The sequence below is a fragment of the Pelodiscus sinensis genome, chromosome 32, assembly GCF_052426305.1.
Source record: "Pelodiscus sinensis isolate ZL-2025 chromosome 32, ASM5242630v1, whole genome shotgun sequence".
NCBI lineage: Eukaryota > Metazoa > Chordata > Testudines > Trionychidae > Pelodiscus > Pelodiscus sinensis.
The window spans coordinates 15,773,804-15,780,312 of record NC_143083.1 but is presented as its reverse complement, the minus strand read 5'-3'; positions in this window follow the sequence as shown (position 1 = coordinate 15,780,312).

The window sequence follows — 6,509 nt, the reverse complement described above, 5'->3', positions numbered from 1 at the left end:
ACAGCTCCCAGTTACGCCCTCCCTGAGAAGGACTGGGTTTTCAAAAGGGCACAGCATCCAGCCGGCTTTTGAGCAGTTGTGGTCCCCTCATCACGGCAGCTTTGCTGAATATGGGGGGGTCTTGGTTGTGTGGGTGCTTAAGGAACTTCTGAAAATCCCAGCCCAAAGTACCTGCATCTTGCTCTAGCCCTGGTCCGGAAGCAAGGCCGAAGGGCGCCCCCTAGAGGCAGACGGTTCCGCTTCAGCGTGATGCTGCTGACATTTTATCTGTGGCTTTCACTTCTCTGGAAATCCTGGAGGCTGTGGGGAGTGGGAGTGAGAAGGATAACGCCTCGGTGAGAAGCTTCAGAGGGGGAGCCAAGTTAGTCTGTAACTGGAAAAACTTAAAACAACAACCAATAGTCCTGCAGCACCTTAAAGACGAACAAAACCTGTCGATGGGAGCATGAGCTTTCGTGGGCACAGCCCGCTTCTTCAGATGAATGGAGTTATTAAAGGTCCAGTTCCAAAATAAATAGGGGGGGAAGGAAGGGGGAAAAGGGGGGGAAAGTCAATTAGAGTGTTCATGTTACACAGAGCTGATAGAGATGGGGCAAAACCTCCCACATCCTAATGGCTGAGCACACGACCTCCCACATCCTAATGACTTAAAAAACCAAGCAATGGGAACTTAAGCACAATCTGCACCTTCTCTAACAGCTTCCTGTAACATGAACACTCTGATTGACTTTCCTCCCCTTTTCCCCTTCCTCCTCCCCCCCTCCCATCCCTATTTATTTTAGCCGGGATGAGAGTTCCTAAAGCACAAGGGTTTCTAGCCAGGGTGCCAAGCAGCCTGTTTTTAAGCCATAAGATACTTTCTTTCCTTACCCTTTGCCTATCTTGTCTATTTAGTTTGTACACTTTTCTGCGCAGGGCCTGTCTCTCATTATGCGTCTGTGCAGTGCCTCCCACAACGAGGCCCTGGTCCCAGTTGGGTTTCTAGGTGATAATTTCCCACATTGTGCACAGCACTGACTGGCACTGCATGCAGATGCCGAGCACTGATATTGGGGAGATCAGCAGCAGAACTCCAAAAGGCCAGTTTCCTGCTCAGAGCAGGGCTACTGTGAAAAGCAACCCTGGTGCATTCTTATGCAAGAAACCTGCCCTCTGCGTGTGTCTACTGACAGCCATCGGTGGCAACCAGTGACAAAAATGCCTATTTACTGAATGCAAAAGCAGCAGCACACTAGACTAGGAATCACAAATGGACAAAAGGAATTAACCCCACTGCAAAGCCCTATCTCTGCAGGGTGGATTTTACCTGCCTCTAACAGACACCCAACGGGGCCATCACATTTACTCTTTGGCAACACTTGAAGAGCTTGTCATGCTATAAACCCTCACCGAATCACACTGAAAACTGATTTTTGCTCCCCCCTGCTGTGCAGAATCAACATGGCTAAGGGAGAGAGAAAGGGGTTACTGTGCATCTTCAACAGAAGTGGTTAGTTAGTTCTATGAGAAGTGACTGCGCACTTGCACGGGTATCACTGAGGGTCCGATTTGGCCTGTGGAAGCTTGGCATGTAAAAGGTTAACCGGTTAACCAATAAGTTGATAGGTTATCTGTTCTGGTTAACAGTTAAACTGCTGTGGGCTGAGGGTCTGGAGGCTGGTGGGGCCGGTTATTCAATTCGTATTTTTAGAAGTTTTTTACATTCCTAGCAGAAACGTTGTTACATGTGACAAGAGGAGGAAAGACACCAGCAGGAATCACAGATCCCAGGCTGAGCATGTGAGGCTGGCAATTAGAAACACTTTGTTCCTTGCAAAACTGAACCTATCTGAGGCAGCTTACAGGATCTGCCGACAAGGGGTTCTGGGGTCGGCAGATCCCCGTCTAGACTGCCGCGCTGTGCTGACAAACAGCTGATCGGCACAGCGTGGCGGCCATTTTTATTTAAATGAAGCGGCGATTATTTAAATCGCTGCTTCATTTCCCTTTTTCGAGTAAACTAATCTACATGGCTCTGTTGACAGAGCCATGTAGTTTAGATGTACTCTAAGGCTATGTCTACATTGGCAGGATTTTGCGCAAATACTTTTAACGCAAGAGTTTTTGCGTTAAAGTATTTGCGCAAGAGAGCATCTACACTGGCATGTGCCTTTGCGCAAGAGATGTGCTTTTGCGCAAAAGCATCCATGGCTGTGTAGACGCTCTCTTGCGCAAGAAAGCTCCGATGGCCATTTTAGCCATCGGGCTTTATTCCACAAGAAATTCATGTTGCCTGTCTACACTGGCCTCTTGCACAAGAACAGTTGCGCAAAAGGACTTATTCCTGAGCGGGAGCATCATAGTTCTTGCGCAAGAAGCCCTGATTTCACACATTAGAACGTCAGTGTTCTTGCGCAAGTACTCCCCGCCAGTGTAAGCAGGCAGCATGTTTTTGCGCAAAAGCGCCAATGTAGACACAGCCTAAGGGTACATCTACACAGCAACATTATTTCTAAACAACTAACATTATTTTGAAATAACTTAGTCCACATCTACAAGAGGCACTTATTTTGAAATAATGTAGGAATACTGTCAAGCTGGAGGACTTCTTACTCCGACTCCTGTAACCCTCGTACAAGGAGTAAGGGAAGTCAAAGGAAGAGTGCTCTATTTTGAAACAAGTGCTGTGTAGACACTCCTAATTATTTCAAAATAAACTACACAATTGATGTAGCTCAATTTGCATAACTTATTTGGAGTTAAATCCTGCTGTGTAGACACACCCTAAGAGACAATCCATCCCCCAAAATGCTGACAGTGTAAATAGGAAGACAGACAAAGGGCAGGAGAGGAAAGAAAACAGAGACCAGAAAAGTGATGTGACTTACCACATATCCCACAGCAGTTCAGTAGCTGAGCCAGGAACTGAACCCAGATCTCTGCATTCTATTTGAATGTCCTATCTACTAGCTTTCATTGCCTCAGAGACATGCATGCCAGAGCCTTTATACTCCTGGGCTACATCTACACTGGCATGAATTTCTGAAAATGCTTTTAACGGAAAAGTTTTCTGTTAAAAGCATTTTCGGAAAAGCACCGTTAGATTGGCAGGATGCTTTTCCGCAAAAGTACTTTTTGAGGAAAAGCGTCCGTGGCCAATCGCCATTTTCGCGATCGGGGCTTTTTTGCGGAAAACAGTACTGTGCTGTCTACACTGGCCCTTTCAGGCAAAAGTCTTTCGGAAAAAGACTTTTGCCCAAATGGGAGCAGCATAGTATTTATGGAAAATCACTGACGATCTTACATAAGATCGTCAGTGCTTTTCCGGAAATTCAAGCGGCCAGTGTAGATAGCTGGCAAGTTTTTGCGGAAAAACTTGCCAGTCTAGACACAGCCCTGGGGTGGAGGTATTAAGACCTACCTGTCCACTTGCAAGGTGAATCAAAAGAATTTCTCTGCATCTCTATTTAGAGTCCTAGATTCTGATGCTTTGTTTACCAAAGCCTGCATTTTGAGTTTAAATTGACTGGACTTTTAACTTCTGCAAACCCTTCTCAATAGGTGGGACCTTTTCATAGGAAGCGTGAACTTTTCAGACCCCTTGCCTTTTTGATTATTTCAACACAACAGAAAACAAAGTGCCAGAACTGAAAAGCTGCCCTGACGGATGGGTTTCCTTTTCATCTTTCACAGTTTACAGTATGAGTAGCTTTTTGAAAGGATTCAATTTTTTTTACATCGATGGATAGGATCAATGTTTATTTTTAAACATTTAGTTTGTTTTTATCCATTTAAATGTTCACAGTTGCAGGAGACTATGGAGGGAGGGGACATACAAGAAATATTCAATGACAGCAGATGCTGAGATGCAAAGTTAAAGCCTTAAGAAACATTAAAACCCAAATTAGCAACATCACAAGTCAAAATACTTGGAACATTTTTCAGCAATGTGAATAGTCTCACCACCAATGCAGATGGCAACTTTTCCACACTGTCCTGTTTTGTGCGATTCTTGTCCATGTCCTTCCATGAATCCTCCATAAAGGATCCACCCAACATGCCTTCCTCTTGTTCTTTTTATGTCTCATGGATACCAATGGAGTATACGCGCTGTCCATCTGTTGCCTCTCAGTCTTGCTACATGGCCAGCCCAGCTCCTTTTCTGATACTACATAACTTGGATGATATTGTTGACCACTTCTTGCACGAGAATCATCAATAGTAACATGCTGTAGCTGGCACATCGAAGGCTGTGCCAGTGGAGTGTAAGCTCTGGCAGGTTCTACCAAGCTAGAAGGGTTTCGAGTATGGCCCACGGTGGCGGACTCTGTGTCCACCACCATCCCAAGGACCAGCCTAGCAAAGTACAGAGAGGTTTGTCACCAGAAGTTTGGACACCAGGTGACAATTTGGCCACAGCAACTACGAATAAGTCAAAATATGCAGAGCAAATCTCCTTAAATCAAACTCTTCTAAGTTCTCAAGCAGTCATTTTCTTACCCTGTCACTCTGTACATTTTGATCATCCTGAAAGGAATTTTTTGTTGTTGTTTGTGTGTGTAATTTTTTGTTGTTGTTTGTGTGTGTGTGTGTGTGTGTGTGTGTGTGTGTGTGTGCGCGCGCGTGTGTGTGGTGAAATTGACATTTACAGCACTGACTGAGAAGAATCTAATTCTTTAAAGCCTAAAGCTGAGAGATCGAGCTAGGATCACATAAGATTTACATCAACTGAGCAATCAGCCCTTAAGATTTGGTTTCTAGTATTGTATCTATCTCACCTTGGCACAACGAACTAAGATGGCATCTTCCTCCACTACCAGGCCAGATACTCATTCATTATTAGAGCAACAGCAATTTCAATCAAAACTAGGTTTTTTCTACAGAATATACAAGTTGGCTACACAGAGCTGAACGTTTTGGCTTTTCTGGTAAGTGGTGATCCAGTGTCCACATTCAAGCAACTAGAATAATGTTCTAACAACCAGCTTCTCCACCCTGTGACTGCATCACCCCTGGATGTCTCTCCGATGTGTATCAGCCTAAAAGGTGAAAGGATGCAGGTATTTGAGGACAGTTTCTTTCCATGTAACAATTAAAACATTGTTAATAATTGATAATATTAAATTATTAACAATTATTTATCTTTTTTTTTTTTTGCTTGGAATGTTAACCACCCCATTTTAAAGGCAGCCTGATACAGTCATGATAGAGGCCTTGCCAATATGAGTATAATAGTTGTCTTTAACTGATCACAATCTACAAGCATCCTGCACAGGGAACAACTATTTGATAATGGGCTCATTAGTCCAGCAGACAAAGATACAAATGCTCACTGGCGACAAGGTGTACATGTTTAACTGAGAGAAATTAACCACTGGCATGATTTACCAAGGTTATGCTGGATTTGCCATCAGTGGCAATATTTAACAAGGCTAGTTTTTGATTTGTGGTAGTATATGCTCTAAGAATTATTTGAAAGCTCTATGCCTGTTGTTATACAGTAGATCAGACTACTGGAGGATCACAGCAATCCCTTCCGGCATTGGAATCTGACTCTGTGATGAGAGCTTTCTCACCAGGAGTCTGGCTAACGTCACATGGAGGATGAAAGGGGTTCCAGGACTAGACATGTAGATTTAACTGCTCTTCCCACTTGAGGATATAAATCCTCCACCATTTTAAGCTTTGCTGCACTACATTAGCTTTGGGACACATATGCCTCCCTTCGTCACTCTGGCCCCTTGCCCACTGCATCACAAGGCTCGTTGTTGATGTGTTTGTTTAGGCTGAAGGGCAGCTGGGAGGACTTGCTGTTGGCTCTTACTTGTGATCATTTCTAGCACATTGCTTTACAAAAGGCAGAGTGCTGCATATTTCCCTGTCCCGAGGAGCTTATGTAACCTTCTCTAGGACAGTGGGGGTCTTTGTCCCACTCTACCAGATGGTGCAGAAGTTAAGAGCCAATTACAGCTGCCAGCTATTCGTTACTCCTTTAGCTCAAGCTTGTGCTTTTTAATGCTGAAAGTCACAAGTGAAATACCCTCCTGTCAGCTCAAACAGGGTCACTATATTCACAATTGGAGAACAACAGGTTCGCGGAAGGGAAGATCTGAAGACCCAGTAAGAACTGATGAAGGATTTACGGAAGCTGGCGGGGGAGGGAGTTTGATGGGCAACAAGTGGGAGACCATGGCACATACGTAACTGGCCTCAGACCAAGCAAGAGGTTCTGTACAGCCCACAAGTCATTTCCGCATGGAAGGGGGCAGCACCATACATCATACTGTAGTGCAGAGAGAAGAACTGAACTAACTAAAGCCAGGAGGGATCAGGTGGAGCTTAAAGTGAAAAGCTGAGGTAGCTGTCTGGAAGAAGCCATCTTACCTACTCTGAGGAGTTCTATCAATTAGCCCCTTTATGTTTGTACCAAGAGAAGCCACGCAGCAGCTCCCTGACTCCTGCACAGATGCGGGTTGCACACTGGTATCCTCCAGAGCCTACATGGTATAACTAAAATAAACAGTATTTAA